Source organism: Fukomys damarensis, unplaced genomic scaffold (assembly GCF_012274545.1).
Source record: "Fukomys damarensis isolate Sample0158 unplaced genomic scaffold, DMR_v1.0_HiC HiC_scaffold_24, whole genome shotgun sequence".
NCBI lineage: Eukaryota > Metazoa > Chordata > Mammalia > Rodentia > Bathyergidae > Fukomys > Fukomys damarensis.
The window spans coordinates 20717871-20742349 of record NW_022900936.1 but is presented as its reverse complement, the minus strand read 5'-3'; the positions used below and the strand labels follow the sequence as shown (position 1 = coordinate 20742349).

The window sequence follows — 24479 nt, the reverse complement described above, 5'->3', positions numbered from 1 at the left end:
ATAATTAAGAGGACAAAAAATACAAATTTAAAAAGCCAAATAGTCATTAATAAATCAACAAACTATTGAGCAGTGAAGAGTTACAATGTTGTAAAATGACAAAAAGACTCCATATAATTAATTTAAAATTAAATGATGTGCGTGAGACCTGATAAGTTCAGCGTTACGAAAGAACTAAATTTTACTGAGTGCTCACTTTCAGCCTCAGTTATATCAATCCTCCGTTATCATATTTACATCTCCCAGTTCCATATGATGATGATGATAGGAGATACACATAACTGCTTAAGGCTCCACAGCAGTTTCTTCACAGCCCAGACTCTAACCAGGACACTTATTGCCGTAGAAAGAGCTTCACCCTGGCAGGCGTAAGTGAGGAAAATACTGAAATGCAAAGAGGAAAAAAATACGGTTAAGTAAATGGTAGGGCAAAAGGTGTTTAGAGGACAGAACTAATCCAGGTTAATGAATCCAGTGTAAGAATTTATCAAACTGCTTGGATTCGTGAAATACTATTCATTAAACAATCTGGAAAGGTGAGTTGTTGGCTTTGAGAATGGAGCATTTTGGGAAATGGGAGCCAGAAGCCTTTGAGACCTAACTAAGTTTGGCTCTTGGGTCACACTTTGGGAGCCAGTGTTTGGGTAGGAAAACAACATAATTGAAGTTTGGTTTGTTTTTAATTGTGCTAGTCGTATGTATAATGAACTGAGGTAAATGAGAAAGATGTAAGTAAACAAGACAAATGTCTGGAAAGAATTAATGGCTTTGAGTAAAAAAAAATCAACTTGAAGTTTGGCAAAGTGACATCTGAAGTATTAGTCCCTTTTGCTAGAAAGAGTAACTGTATATTAATAGGACATAAGAAATAAGGAAAACCTCGTATTAGTGGTCATTTTAAAATGTACTTGGTATTTTAAAAATGAAATCTTAACGTGGACATACATGCTTGTAATGTTGGCCCACTGGAAGGCTAAGGCAGGAGGATTAAAATTTCAAGTCCTACCTGGACAGCTTGGTGACTTAGAAGGGCACTATTTCAAAATAAAACAAAAAAGGCTGTAATGTATCTCAGTGTGGACTCCTAGGGTTCAATTGCCAGTAGTGCAAAAATTAAATAAATAAATAAATACATAAACAATAAAGGCTAAGTTTGTCATACCCATGGGAGACCTAAGTATCAATAATACATTTTGAAATGCACTCTATTGATTTTTTCTCATTTCTTGAAAATTATTTCTCCACTTTTATTTATCAGTCATCATTTGTATTTATTGTATTGCATAGGTTTGGGATTTGGGGTAAAACTTCAGCAACATGGGCCAGGGATTTAGCTCAGTGTTGCCACCGCCTGTTTTGCAAGCAAAGTCCTGAATTCAAACTCCAGTAAAAAACAAAACAAAACAAAACTTCACAAACATGTAGGAAAAATTAGCTTTGATTGTATATTTTTCACTTCAATTGGTATTTTTATTGTTTTGTTGTTTTATTTCTGAGAGATCAGAACAAAATAGAAAAGGTAAATAAAATTGTTAAAGCTAAACTAGAACCTAAAATATCACGAAAATATTTTTGTTACTGAACATACTTGGTTTAAGTAGTATCCAAGGGAAGAGAAAGGAAGTAATATTTTTGAGCCTCAATTTAGTCTAGGAAGTTGATCATTTTCTCTTATTATCTTGTTCAATCCTAATTAAATCACGTTTTGTAGATTATATTCCTGAGTTAGTGATTTGCCTAGAGTTCTTAAATATGTTATGTAGATTGACACCGAAAATTCTAGCCAAAGAGTATTAAACATAATTATATATTTCAGTCTTTTCTCCCACGGTATGGGTTACACTGATTTTCACAGTGGTTGCCCCAGTCTTTTTTAAACTTTTCTTCTAATACCTCAACTTTTAAATGTATCTTTTTTCAACAGAAGATAAACAGTCTATGTTCTGCTGCCACTCCTGTGCATGTTGCATATACCTCTCAAAAGTACTTCACACACCAATCTATTGAGAGGTTATTTGGGAGCATAGTGGAGACTCTGGTAAGGCAGGTGGCAGAAAAAAACCACTGAGCTGCTAAATTCCCTGGCCCCAGTATGCATTCTTATGTATTCTTTTTATGTGCTTTATATTATGTGCAGTTGGTATATAGGGGATGGCCGATGGCCGATTATAATGCAGGATTGTGTTGATCCAGACACGATTTTACAACTCATTAATTTTTACCTAGTGAAGAGTAAATTTTCTCAGAAAGCCTTAGCAATGTGTGAAGATTTAAGAAAATCAACTTAAGTGCCTTCTTTAGTACAAGAATTAGTTTATTTATTGGCTTTAAGAAAATCTGGACTTCCACTACAAGATGTATCTGCAAAGTGAAAGTACAGCTAATGAAGCTGAGAAGTCATTTTCTTGTTGAAATGACATTTGTTTGTTTTTATTCTTTTAAAATTTCACCACTAAGACTAAGGGAGTCTTAACTTTGGTAGCTTTTAGGATGTTATGGTTTTTCTTTATGGTTGTCTACAAATTTCTGAAGCTTCTCAATGTTCTGCTTCCTAATTCTGTCTTTTCCCATAAGGCTTGATTTATTTTTAAAGCGTAATTTTAAAGATTCCATAGTTTTTCAGGGATGCACCATATGCATGTAAACTAAGCCAATTTAACATGGCCAGGACCTATGTTATAAATAAGTTCCCATTTCAAAACATAAACCTATTTATGATTTATATCTGTGGTAGAAATTGGATGAGAACCTACTCAAATTTTCCCATAAGGTCAACATTGAACCTAATCATTGTATTTGATTTGGTTCTTGTCCAACTTGGTTTGCAACCCAAAACATGGAAAGAATTAAGTTCCTGAACCAAGGCAGCACTGTAATCGTAAACAAGAATGTTTGTGGCCATTTTTCTTTTTTTTAAATTTATCATTTCCTAAGAATTTTTCTAGTTCCTCTAATATTGAACTTTCTCATTATTTCTGTTTCTTGTTCTGCTTAATCTATCGTTGATTATGTTCTACCAGTCACAGTTCTGAAACATAGCACACAAGCAAAGCTGGTGCATTTTTATTTGGAAAATTTTAACTAAGATCTGTTACTTGTGCCTTCTATTCATTTGCAAAAAAAATCATGTTTTCTCAACTCTAATGCATGCTAGTTACACTTGAACCATTGGTAGAATTCTCATAGCCTAGTATGTACATGGCCTGTGAATTTTATACTTTTCCTGTCTTTCTTTGCCAGGACAATTTCTGTTATTTTTCTTTTCCACACAGCCTACCTCATCATTGAAGACATCTTTCATTCTTCTAAAAAAAACTGTATAAATGAATTATCTGCTTTGTCTAGTCATTGCTAGAGAGCCAATGATGATAACAGTTGGAATCTGCATATCAAAATTATTGTGTTCCTTTGTGACTTGCCATGCGAACACCTTGAGGGCAAAAAAGCTTTCCCATCCTGGTTTGCCATTAAATGCTGTACACATCAATGTGTTTACTCATGGAACATAGTGGATGTTTACCAAAATATATACTGGACCAATATTACCTAGCAGAAATAAACCAATATAGCAGAAAATTTTAAATACATTTATTCTTGAATTTAGATAACGATTCAGTTAGTATTATATTATGCTTTGATCTGGGTATCTGTTTCAAATATTTTGTTTATATCACTGCCAAGTACATGGCAGACTTTCGATAAATGCATAGTTGTCTATAATATAATATAGACACAGTGGCTATTTAATTTAGAAAGAATAGTGTAGATGACCTGCTTTAGCTCTGATCTTACCTGCTTACAGAAAACTAGCCTGTACATAAAGCAAATACATTTTGCTAAAAAATTTTTTTGAAGCTGTATCTAAGATATATGAAGTTGTCACGTGGTTGGGGTTTCAAAAGTCTAAACATATAGAAATGCAGAATCAAGTGAGGAGGATAAAGCATGTTGATAATGATATAATTAACCAGATCAGGTAGTGCCAATAGTAAATGTTTGATATGCCAATAAAGCAAGTATTTAAAGTCCTCAAAATCAAGATAACCCCATGTGGTTAATTAAAAGTTGATTATTCCTTCAATGTTTATTGGAAACCAGTTCTGAACTGCATATACCCAAAAAAAGACTGGCAGGAAAAGAGTTGATTTGTTTATTTAATTTTTATCCAGGCCCTTGGTGTTTCTTTGTCTTTCTTAAATGAAATTTCCTTTAGGCTCAAATATCCTCTTGTGTCTTAATGACATATTTTTCTCCTCATAGTTATTTTGGAGTTCTCTAGGTCTGATTCTAGTGATAAAAAGCATTGGGCAAAATACATTTTCATATGGTCCAGAATATCTGTATTACCTGTTTGTCTGCTCACAGTTTGTTTACTAATGTTAGCATTATTATGTGCGCTACTTGTAACTTAAAATACAATTTGTGATTAAAGATATTACTACTGCTTCTGATGAATTCATTTTTACTTTCCTTTTCCCATCAAATTTCCTAATTTATAATCACTTTAATTGGTTATTTTGATGAGTCATTTAATTTCAAAGCTCCCTCACAAGCCCCATGCTAATGCATTCCACCTCTGTAGGGATTGCAAGTGGCCTGCAATTTAAAAACAATGCTCAACATAGGTTATTAAACGGTATTATTCCATCATCTATGGTTTATGAAAACTTTCAGAGCCGTATCCAAAATGGGTATGAAATGTTCTACTTTATTATTCTTGTGTTCTGAAAATAACACTACTTAGTACAACATTCTGAGCTATTACCAAGTCGTGGGACTTGCTAATGTATTTTTGTTGTCATGTCCCTATTTCATTTTTATTATGAGGAAACATTTTATCAGAAATATCTTACTTCCCAAACTGCATTAATACAACTGTTAATGAAAAGGACTTCTTTAAACAAATCATGCCTCCCTCTTGTGACGAAAAACCCAAGGATTCTGTTACTTGTGTTGTGGGAAAACGACTACCCTTATTAGTCAACTTTCCCTTGATGCATCCTGCTCCACTGTCTCTCAGCACTGTACCTTTCATTTCATTTCAGTTCTCTGTAGCAGAGGTGATGTATGTGGATGTGGATGTATGATGGGATGAGATAAGTTTCCACACTTGCAAAGTAACTTGTATTGTTTACGATCACAACATATTCCACTGTCTAAGCAGAGATACATGCAGGAAGCTGAGGCTGAGTGATAAAGGGAAGTAAACAGTGAAGATCAATGCCTGGCTTGTTTCAGGGAAGACAGTTCATCAGCTCAGGGAGAATGGGGAAGTGGATTGTTGTGCTAGATGGTTGAAAGGGTGGAATGAAGTCTGACATAGTAATCTGTAGAAAAAGGCAGAAGGAGATGCCAAAATATAGGTAGTATGTTTATGGTAATTTTGGTTACTCATCAACAGTGTCTATGTGTGACTGTCTGCTGAATTCATTGAATGAAAGAAGAAATCTTGTCAGTCACTGAGCAGCATATTTTTATAAGTTATTTTTAATTTGAAGCACATTTAGGAGCCCTGGACTATTACATTACTAATGAAGAAACTAAATTTCATAAGTGGTGTATAGCATCTAACAACAACAACAACAACAACAAAAACTATACAGTGCTCATTCCACCGATTAAATCATTATCCCTTGAAGGAGCAAGGGATTGTTGAAGAGAGAAAGCAAGGGAGGAGCAGTAGCAGTTTCAGGCTCTCATATTCTCCCAGTCAAATGCTAACCAGACCTGACCCTGCTTAGTTTCCAACGTCAGAGGAGATCAGGTGTGTACAGGGTGGTATGACCGTCGACCAGACGCTTACATTCTTTGTAGTCATATCCTTTCTTTCCCCCAGCATGATAAAAGTAGAAATTTTCAAGAATTGCATGTATTTACAATGAAATTACATATATTTTCAGTGAATAAAGTGATAACATATATAGTGAAACTGTTCATCAAGAAAATTAACATATTTTCATATTTATCTTCTTTGTGCTGAGAACATTTAAGGTAAAATCTTTTAGCAGTTTCCAAATATACATAACTATAGTCACCATGCTGTGCAGTGGATGCAGTGTTTATTCTAACTGAAGTTGTGCACGCCTTAACGCCTCGTTTTTCTTCCCCCAGCCACTATTAAATACTATTCCATACTTCTGTGATTTTGACTTTTTTAGATTCTTCAAATGAGTGAGCTCATGAAGTGTTATTTATGTGCCTAGATCATTTTACTTAGCAAAATAGTCTCTTAAATTTATCTACATTGCTGAAAATAATAGAATTTATTTAGTCATTGAATAGTATTTGTGTGTGTGTGTGTGTGTGTGTGTGTGTGTGTGTGTGTGTGCATCTCACATTTTCTTTATCCATTCATCCAGGGATGAACGCCAGGCTGATTCTATAGCTTGGCTGTTGGGAGTAATGCTACAATGAGCATGGCATTGCAGATGTCTTTTTGACACATAGATTTTATTTTCTTTGGACATGTACACCACAGTGGATAAATGCTTGCTTAAAAAATCACAAGCAACAACAACAACAACAACAAAACCAGTACCAAATAGAATTCCATTAAAAAAAGCTTCTAGATAGCAAACGAAACACCGAACAAAATGAAAGACAATCCAAAAATGGAAGGTAATTTTTCAAATCATACCTCTGGTTAAGAGGTTTATGTGTAAAATATATAAGGAATTTATATAGTATAAAATAAAAGTAATAATCCCATTAAAATGTTGGAAAAAAGGACTGACTATATTTCTTAGAAGAAATGAAAATGACCAAAAATGACATGAAATGGACCAGGAGAATATAAATTAAAAATTAATTTGAAAGCTTACCTTACAGTAGTTAGAATGGCTATTATGAAAAAGAAAAGATCACAGCTGATGGTGGAAAGGGAACAATTGCATACTCTTAGGGGAATGTAAAATAGGGTAGCCATTATAGAAAATGATATAGAAACTGCACAAAAAATTAAAGAGTAAAACATCTAGTCATTTCTTTTGAACGGGCATTGCTAGGATAGTGACTGTCAATTACTAAATGAGTAAATTTTTTAGTGACATGCAACATTAATGAGCATGGAGAACCAGTAGCATTTAGAGATACTACAGTGGTGTTCCAGATGGCGGCAGATAGGGTAGCTTGATTGTTTAGATTAGTGTAATTCATTAAGGACTGTATAACATTAATATTTAAATATAAGCTGTACCTTTAAATGGCTTCCCTTACTATGAAACACTGTAATTATTAATAATTTAGTAAGTCATCAGTTTGTGGTTGACTTTACAGAATACTTTCATTATGAAATTGCATCAGTTTAGGATGCTTTTAGAGTCAAGGAATAGAACAATTCAAAAAGGCTTAAGAATAAAAAAAAATCTATTATAGTATATAAGAGGCCATCTGGAGGCAGATTTGGATTTCATGCTTCTGCTCATGATTTTGGCTGTTTTCCCTTACTTCGTGGAAGAAGTTTGGCTTCAAAATATCCATGTATCACATTTTTGTTCAATAATATATGAAGTTCGGAAAGAAAGAAATAGTTTTTTCACTGTCTTCTTTTGAAGGAAAAAAAATTGCCATATGTTGTTCCTCAAATCTTATTGGCTGGAATAATTTCAGATGAAATAAACATGACTAAACCAAACATTGTGGAAGAGACTGACGTTAGTATAGTTAATATAGTTTCCCTTGACCAATCAGTATCTTCTTGCTGATGAAAGGATCTGCCCTCCCTTGAAGCAGATGAATGACCAATCAAATTCAGTGCCCCTCTTGTAAGGAAGAAGAGAAGAGGGACAAGAATGGGAAAGAGACAGTCACATATGTCTGCCCTGGGCCTGGAAATAATGAAAAGAGCCTTCTGGGCAAAAGTATGTAAACAATGTCAACAGCCAACATTTATGCAATGCACAACTTTTATATGCTTTGCATATGTGATCTCATATAAACTTCTGAATTTATTTTGGAAGTTGATTCTGTTTTATGGATGGTGAAATGCGATTTTGAGATCAAAAGAATTCCCGAAGTCACAAAAGTGCTGAGTGTCAAGGTTCGATTTGGAACCCTGTTTGACTGAGAAGTGTAGTGCCTTCTCTCTTTTGGATCGCTGTATAAGGACATCATCGACACAGTACATTGTTTTATCTTTCTGGGTTGAAGAATGGTGAGGTAGTAGTGAGAAATGCTGATGTCTGCCTCTACTTCCAGCAATCGGGCGGGGAACACTTGAGCTGCTCAGAGGTTGAAACTAACCTGGACCACAGAGCAAGACCCTACCTCAGAAAGAGAGAGAGAGGGAGAGAGAGAGGGGGACAAAAGAATGGTGATGTAAGAATACTGATTTTTTTGTGAACATGCTATGACCTGGGCACAGACTTAACGTTATTATACTAGAGCTTTTTTAGCATCTTTTTTATTTTCTTTCTTTCTTTTCATTTGGTACTGGGGATCAGACTTGGGCCCTTCCACTTCCCAAGGCAGGCAGTGGAACCACTGAGCCAAAATCCCCAACCCTCTTTTTATTTTTTTAAAAAATTGTAAACTAAGGAAATTAAAAGACAGAGTGAGAAAATAATTTTCCGGAGGTCACATAGTGATAGACACCAAATTGGGATTTCAGTATAGGCTTGCTTTGAATTTGAAGGCTTGTGTGTCTACTGTTATATAACCCTTGAGGACTATAGTCAATATATGGCAAAAGTAAGGGAGCAGATTGGAATGGAGTAAACTGTATACATCCGAGTAGTCCACGATATGCTCATAATATGCAACTGAACTATTTAACAAAAATATATTTAAGTATACTAACTATACAAGAGAGTAATGTTCTCAATTAGGGAGGTTAAGTAAAATAATTAATTTGATTATTAGAAGGGGAACAATTGGATTAAAAAAACAGGAATGAATCAGAAGAAGTGAGAAAAACTGGGTCTTCTCAGATAGAAGTTGAAACTGAGTAGTGGTTTCAAGTTTTAACCCTGAGATGGGCTGAACGCTAATGTATGTGTGGTCATGTATCTAATCAAGGTTCTAGTCTAATGCATACCTACACCAAGGAGAAAAAGAGTCAGTCGTTCTTCACCCCTGACTGGTTTCTCACCGAAACTGCACAATTAGTGAAAGGGCAAGGCGGTTCAGGGATTTAGGTGCTTATGAAACTGTACAACCACTTTAATTTTGCTTTTTGAGCCATTTTATATGTTCATTCTATTCTAGTTATTCACTGCACCACTATAGTCTTCCAAATGGCCAAATACGTAAAATTTTGTATAATTAGATAAAAAATTATTTAATATATATATAATTGTGTGTAGCTGTGTATAGAGATATTTGTGTGTGTATATATATATATATATGTCTAGGAATATATATGTTTATACACACATACTTATATACACATACAAGTATGTATTATAACTGGAAAACCATTCCATATTCAATGCTGTGTCAATAGTTGCTTTACTTTTCATTTCTTTTGTTAGTACTGAACTTCATGATCATTTTTTTTGTTTTTATTGAGTTTATTGGTACATTTCAGGTATACAGTACAGTTACATTCACTACTGGGATCCTGTACCTTTACAGGACAGGTCTTGATTCTCATTTTTTCCCTCTGTCCCTGCTGTCCCGTCACTCCCTCCTCCCCTCCCCATTTACAAACATTTTATTTCCATTTTTTTCATAGTTTTTTCTTTTCCCTTATTCCCCATGAACATTTTAAATGTTATTCTTTTTGGTGATTCTTGCCTTTAAGAAGAAACTGTACTCCACAACAATACATTAAACTTATGATCCACACTTTCTGAAACTCTAGACTAATTAGCCCGTGTTTAATTTCTGAAGATGAGAAAACAACAGTTCTCCCAACTTACTTTTGTCAGGAAAAAAAAAACAAACCTCTCATTACACAAGTATTTCTAATTGATGATGTTTTCCATCAAAACATGTTCAGTGAATATAGATAAAATCAGCACTTGGAGCGGGAGTGCGGTGGTTCCATCTCAGGAAGTGGGAATGGCATGCAGGAGCTTGAATTCTTCATTTTATTTTCCCTAACTTGTAATTGACGAGATGGAAGGTGGCTACTTTCTAATGGTGTTATACCCTCTCTTACACTGCACCAAACAGCTAAATTATAACATTTCTTGTTAGAAAGCCGCCGGACAAATTATTGAACATATTTGTAGTATCCCAATAAGTATTGAATCATAAAAGTATAGATACAAATTCTTTTGTATCTCAGTGGTTGATTGTCATGTCCCTTGTGAGGATTACTAAGTAGATAATCTGCTTCTTTTTCTGATGACAGAGAATGAATTCGTTTGTGTAAAGAGCTTTTGAGAGATATGTTGATTACGTTTTCAATATAAAGCAGTTCCAGATTTCCAGGTATTCAAGACAAATAAATGTACTTATTTGCAGCAGAGTGTTGGAATTAGAGAACTGCTATTAGCTCTATCATTGGCTTGTTTATGGCTTAATGGAAATACAAATATTTTGAGAGGAGATTCCCTTTTTTTCATAAGAACATCAGAGGTTCCTGTTTTAAAACATTTCTTAGATTTTGTTTTCTCATTGTAGTTTGCTGACAGCGGTCAAAATTGTTTCTAAGGTGTTCAGAATTCACATCACGTGGCTGGCCATTGAAGCATTCTGGCTGAGTGATTGAATGCTAAATGGATTCATGCCAGCACATGGCAGCTCCAGACAGAGGCCAATCGCTGCTCAGTGCTGGGGTGAAACATTTTCCCATACACAAGTTTGTAGTTGTTCCCTGTGAGGAATTGGGATCCTGTGGCCCAAAGGATGTCTTTAGCAAAGAATTCAGTGACTGTGTTTTATTTCCAATTCTGTTCCATGCTCACAGTGAAGCCTAGATCTCTTTTCATACCTATGCATCTAAAAATCCTTTCTTCTTCATTTCCGTTAGCTTCAAAGCAAGAGTTTTGAAACTTCCATTAGTGTTTTTTTTTTTTTAATCGTTGTGGGCACACAAACATCTTTTGCCTTCAAAATATAGTTTCAAACCAGAGGCTACAGATGGGTCAGAGAACAGCATATGAAATCTGAAAGATTTGTATACAAATTCTGCCTGCATAGTTTCTTTCTTTTAAAAATTGTATTGGTACATTTTAGGCATATAATATAATGACTTTGCATAGTTTCTTGATGTGAGATCTTCAAACAGTAGCTCTCCTTCCGAAATGACTGACTTTTGGGCATATTCCTTAATATTTACATTTGTAAAGTGAGAATAACCCTGCTAGTTACATAGTAAGCACTCAATGAATATTAACTTCCATCATGACTACTATACTACTGCCAAATTATAATTACACACTTTTTTGATATTTTGTTTACCAAACTTCACTGAAACACTTTCAAAGAGAATTTGGACCCATGAAAAATAGAACCCTGGTAAGATGTTAGGGTGTTACCTCATTTTGGAGTAATTATTAGGTTTTGGAAAGCCACATTACCACTTTCCCATTGTGTACATTTTATTATAATTTCCCATGCAATACAGAGACCGAATGACAGCTGGCATTTGGGGACTTTTCAGTAGCTAGCTTTGTCTCCCTCTCTGTGTTAGCTCTTTACCCTCATGGTACAAGGCTTCATAGCTGAGACTGAATGTAGAATTCAGTTTACTCTTTGAGCAACTGAGAGCTGTCTGAATCTTGAATCGTGTATAAAGGTTAGTCTCCTTCTCAATGTCTTCTCTTCTTAAGGACCTGCCTTTCTCTTACCTCCCTTAACTCATTGTTGTCTGGGTAGAAACCCACTGCCCTTGTTTTTTTTTCCCCCTCCATTTTTCTCTGTCCTTAATTCAAGTGTAAGCTATTAGTTTCATCTGGACTTTGGCAGAGCCAATATTACTGGCGTTTTTTTAATAGTCTATTTTTCACAGCATGATTGATATACAGTGGTTTCCACACTACTGAATGAGGCTCTATCTAAGCTCCCCTGACCCTGGTCATGGTCAGAAGCTTAGCAGTTCTTTCATGACTTGGCTAGTAACATTCTACCCATAGCCTGTGCTACTCTTATTTCCTGTTTTGAGTTTTGGTAATCCTCTTAACTGGTCCACTAAAACTTGATTCTCTCGAGTCTTAATCCTCATAAAGGAATCATGTGGATACTTTTTTCAAAGTTTCTTCCACATTGCAGTAGAAACGGTCAAGAGGGGAGGGAGGCAACTTACGTGCTCTACGGCCAAGCAGACTTCTTGGTCTTTGTACCTTGGTGCTCCTTTCGAGTTTGTATGTGGAAAACAATGAAAAGGTCCAGTTTGATCTCAAATCGGTGGTGATTGTGATAAGGATTGTGGTGGTAAAAATGGAAAGGTGAACTGGCCATTTGTTTTCTGGATCCTAGGCAGAATTACGATAGAAGAAAAGAAAAGAGAACGTGCTATGGAGCAGTTGGACATTTGCATTTTTTATTCTTCCTAGCAACTGGTTATGTCCTCCCCCACTTCCCTATTCCTCTTCATCCTTTTATATCTTCCTCATTTTCCTCTTCACCCTTTTCCTTCTGGAATAAAGAAGAGGTTTAAGGATGGGTACTAGGTGAGATAAATATGATGAAAATATTTAATATGCATCGAAAATGCCACAAAAATATGAAACTAGGGGAGAAGCTGAGCAAAGGGAGATAACGGGTAGAAATGACAGAACTATTATAAGTATTATGTTTGCAGAGTCTGCCAACAGAGAAACCATTCATCTGTATAGCCAATGTAAACTTACAGAAGAGGTGCAAAAAATAATTTTTCTTTTGAGTCTTGGAATTAGACTTCAAAAGCTGAACATTAAAGGCTGTTCCTTCTTCCATGCTCTATTTAAAAGTGCTGTCCAAAAATCAGAGCTGATTATAATTTTTTGGCTCTTGACATCTGAAGTCCCCATAAATCAGTGAACGACTCATTTCATGGGATACAAATGTAGAGAGAACTGCAGTACGTAAGAGACTCAGTGGGAAAGCATGTTAGGAAAATACTGAAAACAACAAGGGGAGAAAAAAGTAAGAATTGATTATTACTTTTTAATGTCTTATTTTTATTTTTAAATTTTTTGCATTAAGTTTATTGGTACATTTTAGATATACAGTACAGTTACATTCATCACTGGGATCTTGTACCTTTATGTGACAGGTCTTGGTTCTCATTTTTCCACATACCCTTGCCCTCCCTTTACTCCCTCCACCCTCCCCTATTTACAAAGACTTTGTTTCCAATTTTTCCTTTTCTCATATTTTTTCTTTTCCCTTATTTCTTTTCCCCTTCCCTTCCTACTTCCCCTATTCGTTTAGCCCTTTTCTTCCTATTTCACATTCTCTCTGCAATGAAATTAATCATATCACTGTGTTCTACAAAGAAGTACTAAGAAAAATAAAAATATTAATTATAAAATTGCACATAACGCATCCTTGTTCTTTTCACTTTCCCTTAACCTCCATTTTTCATTTTTTCCCATCTACCCCATCTGTTGATCTTCCTATTTGAAAAAGGCTGATCCCCCTGTTTGTTATTACCTTTCTTTTACTTTGCTCTTTAAATTATTTATATTTTGGGTTGCTCATAGAAAAGAAACCATGCAATATTTATGTTTGTGTGTTTTGATTTATTTCATTTAACATTATGGTCTCCAGATACATCCATTTTCTAAAGTGATGAAAAGTTATCTTCCTTTATGACAGAGTCATACACTATTATGTTTAATAACACATTTTTCTTTACTTATCACTTGAAATATAAAATGTTTCTAGTATTTAGCTATTATAAATTGTACTGCTATACACATGGATATTCCTGTGTGATTGTAATATGATATCCTTCATTCTAGAAGGGGTGTCTTAACTAGGAGGAGAAGAGCTGCGTCAAATGGAATTTCTGATGTTAGATTTTTGAGGAATGTCTACAGCAGTTGTACTAGTTTACACTCCCACCAATAATGTAGAAGACTTCTTTTATCCCGACACCAGTGCTAGCATTTGTTACTACTTGATTTCTTGATGATAGCCTTTCTTACTGGAGTAAGATAGGATCTCAGTGTTATTTTAATTTGTGTTTCTCTAATGGCCAGAGATGTTGAACGTGGTTTGTGTATGTTAGCCATTTGTACTTCTTCTGAGAATTGTTCAGTTACCTATATTTTGATTTGGAATTTTTTGGGGGATATTCTAATTGTTTTGAGTTTTTTATATATTCTAGATATTAGTCCTCTGCCTGAGGTATAGCTGACAAAAAATATTTTTCCATTCTGTAGGTTGTCTGTTCATTTTCAGTCCCTCTATTGTTTCTTTCAGATGCTTTTTAATTTGATATTACCCCCATATTGGTTCTTAATGTTATTTCTTTGGAAATTGAAATTCTGTTCCATTTTGATCTACATAACTATTTTTGTGTCAGCACCATGCTATTTTATCACTGTAGCTTTGTAATATAACTTGAAATCTGGGTTTTTGATGCCTCCTGGTTTGGCCTTCTTGCCCAGGTTTGCTTTTGCTATTCTAGGTCTCTTTTTCTTCCATATAAATTTCAGGATTGCTTTTTCTAGTTCTGTGAGAAATTTTAATGTTTGGGATGGCATTAATAAAACTAATATAACAGTTTTGATTACATGGTAATTTTGACAATACGTATTGATTCTTCCTATCCAGAAATCTAGGTGAAAGATCTTTAGATTTTCTGATGTCCTCCTCAGTCTCTTTTTTCAGAGTGCTATAGTTTTCATTATACAGGCTTTTCATTTTCTGGGTATGGTAATTCCTAAGTATTTAATTTTTCTTGAAGTATTGTGAGTGGTATTATTTTCCTAAGAAAAGCCCAATACACAGTGGATTCATGATTACATTCTACAAGAACATCAGGGAAGATCTAACACAACTAATCTCCAAGCTCTTTTGATGAATTTGAAAGAAAAGGAATACTGCCAGACTCATTCTTTGAAGCCAGCATTACCTTGATTCCAACAAAGAAGTAATATGAAATAGAAACCTATAGGCCATTTTCTTTAATGAACACGGATACAGAAATTTTCAGAAATAGAAAACAATGTGCAACAAATCATGGGAAAGCTCATTGCTTATGACTAAGTAAGATTCATCATAGAGATGACTAAACATATCCAAATCAATAAATGTATTACATCACATAAACAGAAGCTAGGACAAAAATTGCACGATCATCTCAATAGATGCTGAAAAAGCCTTTGAAAAAATCCAACATCTATTAGTGGTCAAAAAAAAAATACTCTGAATAAAACAGTTATAGGAAGGCCTTATCTCAGTCTGATAAAACGTGACAAAGTTACTCCTAGTATTGAACTACATGGGAAAAAACTGAAAGCTTTTCCTGCAAGTCAAAAACAAAAAGAAGGTGTCTGCTATCAACACTGTCACCATTTCTCTTCACTGTAGCACTTGAAACTTTATTCCAAACAATCAGGCAAGAGAAATAAATAAAGGGATATAAATATGAAAAGATGTCAAACTATCCTTATTCACAGATGACAAGAACTTTTACATAGAAGATCCAAAAATATTCCACCAGAAGACTCTTAGATCTGATAAGCACATTCAGCAAGGTAGGAGGATAGAAAATGTGTGTAAAATCTTATGGAAAATTCCAGAATAACTCCAGAAGGAGCTTTACAGACACTTCATTAACAGCACTGTTAAATTCTGTCCACTTTCCTCTTAGTTTTTGTTTCATAACCAAGCTTAAGGTTTGTAGATTTGAAACTTTTCTTAATGGTGTATATTTCTGTCTCTTATAAACCACTAAAAAATTGGATTAGTAATGCTTACACTGACATTAATTTTATACAGTCTTGCATTTCTTAGATTAAATTCATTAATTTTATCTTAATTAGATTGTAAGCTTATACACAAAAGTTTGATGTTAAATGCATATTGTTGACAGTTAGTAAATAGTTGCTTAAAAACAAGCGAATCATAGTCCTGTATTGCTACGTATATTTAAAACAGAAATTTGAAACTTGAACAAAGAGAATTTGATTTAAATAAAATAGTAACTCTCTTTAATAATCTTTCATATAAATTATTAAAACAGCAAATAAATGTAATTTTCAGAATTCCACATTATATCATGCCCAATATACCTGGTTTGGCTCTATGTTGGTCTGGCTCTAAATATTATGCAGAACCTCTTTTAGTTATGTGAAATATGGCATGTTTTTCAAAAGAAACTATGTAGACAAACATAATTTTTGAATGTTTTTTGCTAAAATTATTCTATTGCCTAACTTATTCCCAAACTATATCTAATTATTCTCTGTGTGTATAGAATACACTATAAAATACTCAACATTTCTTGAAACAATTGCAAGATATTTAACAGAATTTTAAATTATATATTTGCATCATTATAGGATGTTCATAATTTTGAGTAATCAATTTTTGTTATTTTAATTTGACATAAAATGCTTTTTCTAAGTGTGAAAACGTCAGCATGTCAAAAGTGGCTTTTCTATACCTACATATATAGTCATAAGTAACCACAATAACCATAACAAAGGCATCATAAAACAGTAAAAGAAGTCAACCACCTTAAAAATGTGTTTGATTTTACATATAATGTACGACAGTGCAATTTACTTTAAAACAACTTAAGATTTATAATCTGCAAGTGTAGTGTAAAACGTTATGTGTAGTAAAGCTGTGAAATACTTTCAACAGCTCTCTTTAAAACCTAAGTGCAAACATGGTAAAAGGAAAGACAGTGGCATAAAACTAGTCAGGTTACTCCATTAAAAGTTACAAGCAAGGAAGGGAATAGAATTAATATGAGGGTATTCAAAAAAAAGGAACTAAAGTATTTGTAGATAGGGTGGAAGGGGGGATTGAAGGGAAGGCAGGGGAATGGGAAAAATAAGAACCAAAATTAATTATGTAAACGTACAAATTTCTAACAATGAATGTCATTATATTGCGTACCTTAAATGTCCCAATAAAATTAATTTTTTAAAAAGTTAGCTGGAGCCCTATGGGGTGGCACACACCTGTAATTCCAGCACTTTGGAAAGCTGAGGCAGGAGGATTGCATATTCAAGTCCAGTCTAGGCAAATGAGTGACTCTTAGTAGGGCTTGTCTTAAAACAAACAAACAAACAAATGAATGAGATAGGAAGATTGGGAATGTAGCTGAATGTGAAGGCTTTAAATCTCACTACTGTAAAACAAACAAAGAAAAAAGCCACTATAATTAATTTTGAATTTTCTGGGAAACACATGTGCTATATAGTATTTATTATCAAGTTAGGAAACTATGCTATTTATCTGTAAAAATATAAAAATAATTTATTCTGTGATCCTTCAAGTTAAGCAGCTTAATAGAAGATTTCTATATTGATTTTAGAAAAAGTATTAAATTATCGTATCTTATCTGTTCATGTAACTATTCTTGGATAGTGCCTACAGCATAACAGATTATATTTATTTTTGATGCAGGTTACCCATGGTGTATTATACATGTACATATCTTTATACCTCTGTCTCTCTATATATCTGTGTCATGAAGACATAGCTTTTTTGTTGTTTATTGTATGGTTTATATATTTTAAATATTTCATCGATGGTAGTTTTTTCAATTAATGCAAGGTTAAATTATAATGTAAATGATAATTTTTAAAAAATCATCAATGTGTCTGAAGATTTTGATTTTTGTTTCATTCATTCCTATTTGTCAAACTCTTGCTTTGTATAGCTGTTGAGCTCTGTGGGTGATATAAAAAAATTTAAAAACTGGATCATTTTCTCATGAGGTTTACCACCCAGCATCAGTAATAATGCACTTATTCCTAAAGCAATAATTCAAGAATATGTAGTATTTCAATATAAGTAACAGAATTTGATACCCTCCTGTGAGTGAAGTTTGATTACATAGATATACACAAAGGGATAAGAGTTCAATTGAAACAACACAGTAAAAATGTATCTAACTCAGAAAAAAAAAAACCCACAACCTAGAAAATTAACCAGTTTTTTTTTGCCACATACAGACTGTCAGTTCCTTTTAGTCACCACTATTGCTATGGGCAGATGTCTAACTTTTGATCATGGAGTTCTCTCCTAGAGCAAAGAAGATTTTGTGTTTGCCAAGAAAACTCTAGAAAAGGCAGAGCAAATTGAAAAGCTTATTTATAAAACAAGAAGTTGCAAACACTATCTTTATTTCACAATACAAATTTAAAAGATTATTTAAGGTATAAGTGACTTACTCAAGTATTCACTGCTAGCTGGTAACATTGTTAGGTCCTCAATCCACTTTTTGACTTAAGTAAAAAAAAAAAAACTTAAAGCAATTTTTATTGTAACAGGGTCCTAGGGATTAGACCTGCAGTTGCTTGGAGTAACTATAATCAGGGTAAAGCCTTGCATCTTGCCTGTATATTATACCTTTATTATATTAAAACCTTGGGTCATATGATTGCTTTGCTGTGCACATAGGCATGATAATCATTTAAGAAGTGCCTGTCTAAAAATTACTAATGCAGGTTTAATAGACTTAAATTCACCTAGCTTATCCCATACCCTTCAAGACTGAAGACACAAAGATAAAGAATAAAGTAACTTTTAAGATGTGCAGGGACATCCAGTTGCCAGGGTTTACAGTGTTCAGTTCCAGACACCTTGAAATGCCTAGTAGTGTTGTCATTGTCCTAAACCTACAGTTTCATCAGATTCCAAGCAGAGCTTCTCATAGAGCACTTCATTATGAGGTCATCCTTCAATCAAAAGCAGTTATTCTGTGACAAAACCAAGACTGGCGTGAACAGGAGCCAGCCTCTCATGATGGGGACTGAATTGCTCCCTCAAGTGAGGATGGTTCTCCCACAACCTTGTAGAGCCAGTTCTGAGATACTTATTGATCAACCAGACCATGACTGTTGCATACATTTTTTCTCCAGTTACTTCAGAGTATTTTATACACAAAAGTGAGTTCTGATTATATAATGCAAAATTTCCTTACCATATCCTTTTTCTGAATTATATTTATTTCTTAAACCTTAATAATTAACATGGTCTTTGCTAAAATATCTCTTGCTCAATGGCTTGTTGATTGCTTTGAAATTTTGGCACTTTTTTATGTATTAAATTTGTTGTTTTGGTTTTTATTAGAAATGATACATGTCTCCTAATTGCAATCATCTTGTTATTGAACAAATAGTATTAAAATCATAATCCAATTCGAAAATTTATGTTGTGTGAAACATATTTACTTAGAAGAGTCTTTAATGAGGGCTTGACCAGCTCTTTTGAAAGAAAACCAAACACAATGATTCTCAATTCACAACCAGACCTTCGATCTTAATGATTTTTGGTCATATTGGAGGTCACTTTGTTGTTGTCATTGCATTTAATCTTTTCAGCATCTCATCATTGTTGCCAGAAAACTTTGGTGTATAGCCTGCATATAATCAGGGACAGACAATTGCAGCATAGACTACCTTAGCTGAATTAAAATGAGACAGTGTAATGCAATATGCGGAATTATAAAATGCAAAAATGTGAAACTGAACAAAAAGTGCCCGCAGTCTTCTCTTTTTTGCAACCCAAAATAAACATATGATTTAACTAGGACATGCTAATATTATAACATAAAAATGAATGCTTTCATGTGCATCTACCTGATTGTACTTAATATTCTATCAGTGTATAAGGAAAGAAAACGAGTGTGCGGGTGGAAAGATCTAACATTAAAATTTGGAAAATTATGTCAGCTGCCATCATAATTATATCACCCATGCTAAGTGTGAGTGTTTAAAATTACTTTTAATATGAAAATTAAGTTTGGAAAAAAGAATTTTTGAGAATATTTGAATAAATACATAGCTGAATTTTTACAATCTTTAAAGATGGGCTTACAAATGAGGGAAATCACTGAGGTGATTTAGTTCATATATCAAGATGATGTAATTCATAAACAGAAACAATATCTGATTTAAGAAAGATAAAAGGTCTTTATTAGCAAAGACTGGCATTTATACAAATATTTACATATTTTTTCTATTTGATTTGCTGCATTGCCCTAAATCTAAATTGGTTCACTTTGCAAATGAAGTTTGTGACAGTGGCCAAGGTGTAATCTAACTTAATCAGAAGCATTTATGCAACTGAGAGAACAATAGATTCTTTCTGATGTAAAATTGTTGCTTGTTATGTTGCTAGTATGCTGTTTGTGACTAGAATGCAAAGTAGTTTTAATCCATACATCCTTTTTTCTGTGCTGGGATGCCTGCCAGATCTATGCTTGTGATTAACTTTTGAGGTTGTCAGTTTGAGACAAACGTTGGGGCAAGAGAACTTAGGGCAGACAATTTGTAGCTAATGTATATTTAACAATTAGTATTGGCTTTCATAATTAGAAAACAAAAATTACCTCCATAAATTAATCCTTTGCTTACCATTTAATTTGTTATTTTAAACAGCCACATGCTCTTAAGGCAGATATTCAGTAAGTTTCATGTAAAGCAGATATACTTGAAAATTATCTGTTAAAATCATATCACATAATTATTCATGACATTTCAGCATCTAAAACTGCTCTTTAGCAGAGTTTAAAGTCTACGCATTCAAAGTCACTTTTTACTTTACTTTTTTTTTTTTTTTTTGCTAGCGGGGCTCAAACTCAGGACATTGTGTTTGTGAGACAGGCAGCAGCACCACTGAGCTAAATTCCGGGCCCACTTGACCTTTTTGTTTTTGAGTGATAGAGTAATATTCTAGTTGAATGTTGTTGAGAAAATGGATCATTAGGCTTACAGAGATAATTTCTGGGTGCGAATTTAGCATTGACTTAATTTCTCTGGATTTTTGTACCTTCACTACATAAATGTACTTTATCTCTGTTACATTCCTTAGGGTGTACCTATCATTACATCCAAGTAGAGAAGGGAAGTAATAAAATCCAAGTTTTCTATCACCAGTTTGATCTCAAAATCACATCATACATTTTGAATGAATCCATTTCTTTTTTTTTTTTTTTTTGCTAGCGGGGCTCAAACTCAGGACATTGTGTTTGTGAGACAGGCAGCAGCACCACTGAGCTAAATTCCGGGCCCACTTGACCTTTTTGTTTTTGAGTGATAGAGTAATATTCTAGTTGAATGTTGTTGAGAAAATGGATCATTAGGCTTACAGAGATAATTTCTGGGTGCGAATTTAGCATTGACTTAATTTCTCTGGATTTTTGTACCTTCACTACATAAATGTACTTTATCTCTGTTACATTCCTTAGGGTGTACCTATCATTACATCCAAGTAGAGAAGGGAAGTAATAAAATCCAAGTTTTCTATCACCAGTTTGATCTCAAAATCACATCATACATTTTGAATGAATCCTGGTAACAAATCTCTGGAAAACAATTCAGTTTATGTAAGTCACCAATTAAGAGATTAAGTTTCACAGAAGATGAACCACTTGCTGTGTCTGTTAAACAGATATATATGAATAATCTGGACTCCAAAATCACTTACCTACTTTCAAAATCACTTTCTATGACTCCATGCAGTCCTAACTCTGCGGACCTGTGGCTACAGTTTCCATTTTCCTTCCCTTTCACTGTCATGGTGATAGAAGAGAGGGAGCTGTATGGAATATTTGGGAAGAGTTCCATGAAAATGTAGCTGTGTTCCTTTCACATTTACTATGCCACAACTGTGCTGGGCTTAGGCATATTATCTCACTTGCGTCTAGGCATATCTGGAAAGGTAAATACTGCTCCCGACAGATTTTACAGATGATAAAAACAATGCTCAGAAACTTTCAGTGGTTTTGCATTCAAAATAAAGTGGTTTGACTTTCAAGGATATGTCTTTGATCACTGTTGTATTAGTTTCCTATTGTTACTTTAACAGATTAGCCCAAATTTAATGGTGTTTTACATGATAAATGTTTATTCTCTTACTTCCTGGAGATCAGAAGTCTCAGGATTTAAAATCAAGGTGTCAGTAGGTTAGCGCTCTCTCTTGAAATTCTACCTGAGAATCTGTGTTCGTGCATTTTCCAGCTCCTAGAAGGCACTTGCAGTTTCTTGGCTCATGGCCTCTTCCTTGCTTTTCAAGGCTAGCAGTGAAGAATCTTGAAATCAACCCTTCCCTCCTGCCCCTTCTCTGTCTTCTGTTCCTCTGCTGCCATCTCATCTTGCTTTGAATCAGCTTCCCTCTTAGAAAGGCCTTCGTGATTAAATTGAGCCCCGCTTGCTGATTCCTCATAATCTCCCTATCTGAAGATTCTTTTCCACAGTGTTTTACAGTAGGAGGCAATGTGTACAGGTTTCTAAGGCTTTGAAAGCAGACATCTTTGGGGAGAGACATGCTTCTGTCTACTGCAAGTATGATCTACCAACCAACTCTTCACAGTGTGCTTCCATTTAGAGTGAGTAGCGATGGGGGAAATAAGTTGAAAAATGTATTACACACCCACTGTGAGCAGCTCTAAAGAAATGATTCAGTATTAAGTGATTAGTGAGACAGAGGAACATCATTTAAACTGAGCAACTAAGAGTCTTTACAAGTTAGATAATGGAGAAATAGAGGATATAGTGAATTTTAGAGCTTCATAAATTACATTGCAAAGAGTACACACCAACAATTTTAACCTACAAGTGTTAATGACTTAAGAATTTAACACTGTAAAGATAATGACAAGGACTAAGGTGAACAAAGCTTTTCATTTTTTGTGTTTCATTTTCTGTAGAATGAGAAAAGACCTACATTAAGATCTAATTTAACTGCATCCTATAGTACTTTATCCTTTTTGAAAAATTTTCCAATCTGTGTTCCCCTTTAATTTCATCTTGGAGATAATAGAAGGGAGGCATTTTACAACTGCTTTATAAATGATTACCTCTGTTGAAGCCTGGTAAATAACATGTATCATTAGTTTTACTATTTATTTTTCTGCCATTTTAAATGTTGAGTTTGCCATTTTATATAAAATTATTTCATAACTTGCTGTGATAGTTTTAGAGACTAGACAACATATTAATCCTAAGAAATAAAATGTCATGCGCTGAGGCATGGAGAGTATTAGTGAATTCCCCAGAGTCACACAGCTTATTAATTATATAGCTGTGCCTGTTATTTGATCACTGGGCTCCAGCTCGAAACTGCCTTTGCATCCAATTCACTTCCCAGATCTGGGAAAGATTAATGAGCTGCTGAGCCTCTGATTTTAGTACCAGTTCAGGTTTATTTGTGTCATATAGTCACTGGCAATAAATAGTTGTCTGTTCCTGTGATCTAGATCATCTTGGTTTTGGAAGAGTGAAATACATGTTTTATAAAACTTGCAAATATGTCTTCAGTAAGCAAGAGAGCAATGGTGGCATTGGATTTGGCAAGCAAACTAAAGCCATAGTCAGCATTCTTGTACAAACTTTTTCTAAGTTATCCAAGCATTTGTTACGTTAAACTTTGTGAAATAAACCCCCCCCCCCCCGAGAGCTCGGAAAGAGAGGCACAATTTCTCTATGGTAAAAGTAAAATATGAAAGTAGTCTTAAACTCTTTTCATCACTCAGGCAGATTTTTCTTTTAATCTTAACACAATGTACTTCAGAGGAGAAAGGCTGAAAGAAAAGAAGTGTGGTTTAAGAGACCTTGATGTCAGTTAAAATATTTTAATACAATTAAGGATTGTCAGTCACTGTCTTTGATGTTGTCAATGCAGTGGTGAGCATATAAATACAAATAAAATTTCTAGCCACTGTTAATATTTTAAATTAATTGTTTTTTTTAAAATGATCTATTCTGAAGTGCTCCATGTTAAAATTCTCCTTCTGGGGAAGTGATCTCCACCTGGTGGCAGCATGCAATAAGCCAGTGATTATGGAAACCGAAATAAAGCTATAGCAGTTAAAATATTTTCAATTATTATTTACTAAGCAAATTAAATCATAAGTTATGTTTTCTTAAGTGTAATATGTAAAATGACTTAAAATTTTTAAATTTGCCATGCTATTTCCTTCGTGATGTAGGCCAATAAGACTCTATAATTTCTTCTTCCAGAAAACCACTGACATTAATCCATAAATTATACGGTGCTACACATTAGCACCAGCAAATGTTATTGTAATTGCTAGAAGAAACATCAGTAAAGTAATATTAATGTCTGTGTTACTTCATTTTGAAGAGAAAAATATGTGTTGACTACAGTAAATCAAAATAAATCTCAGTATTTCATATCTACAATCTTCATTTTGCCTTAGTTCTAAAATATAGATCAGCTCTTAGTGAATTTTTAAAAGAATATAAAAGCAGTGCATTATGCAACTATAAGAAAGTATTATTCAAGTACCAATTTACCTAAACAGCAGAATATTTTGATTAAGAACTGTTACCTTTTTTTTAAAAAAGCTGATGAATATTGGTAGCTAGGAATATGTTTAGTAGTATTTTTGTATGATTTAAATGTCCCTTTTTCATAAAACATATTTAGAAATTAATCCACATCCCTTGATA

The 24479-nt window shown here is 34.0% G+C and overlaps 1 protein-coding gene and 1 long non-coding RNA gene across 4 annotated transcripts in view; one reads left to right on the top strand and one right to left on the bottom strand.

Annotated features, from left to right (window-relative positions):
• Window positions 1-24479, top strand: part of Ncam2 (neural cell adhesion molecule 2) — a 454995-nt gene that overhangs the window by 5994 nt on the left and 424522 nt on the right. The gene's annotated exons all lie outside the window — the stretch shown is intronic.
• Window positions 322-18668, bottom strand: LOC104851389. Of its 2 annotated transcripts, XR_777196.2 has the most exons (5): window positions 18547-18668; window positions 18234-18287; window positions 17016-17105; window positions 12194-12362; window positions 322-384 (listed from the first exon to the last, which is right to left on the bottom strand). It is a non-coding gene; the product is annotated as an uncharacterized LOC104851389 (long non-coding RNA). The 2 variants fall into 2 exon arrangements; XR_777197.1 differs by lacking the exons at window positions 322-384; window positions 12194-12362 and adding an exon at window positions 12929-12989.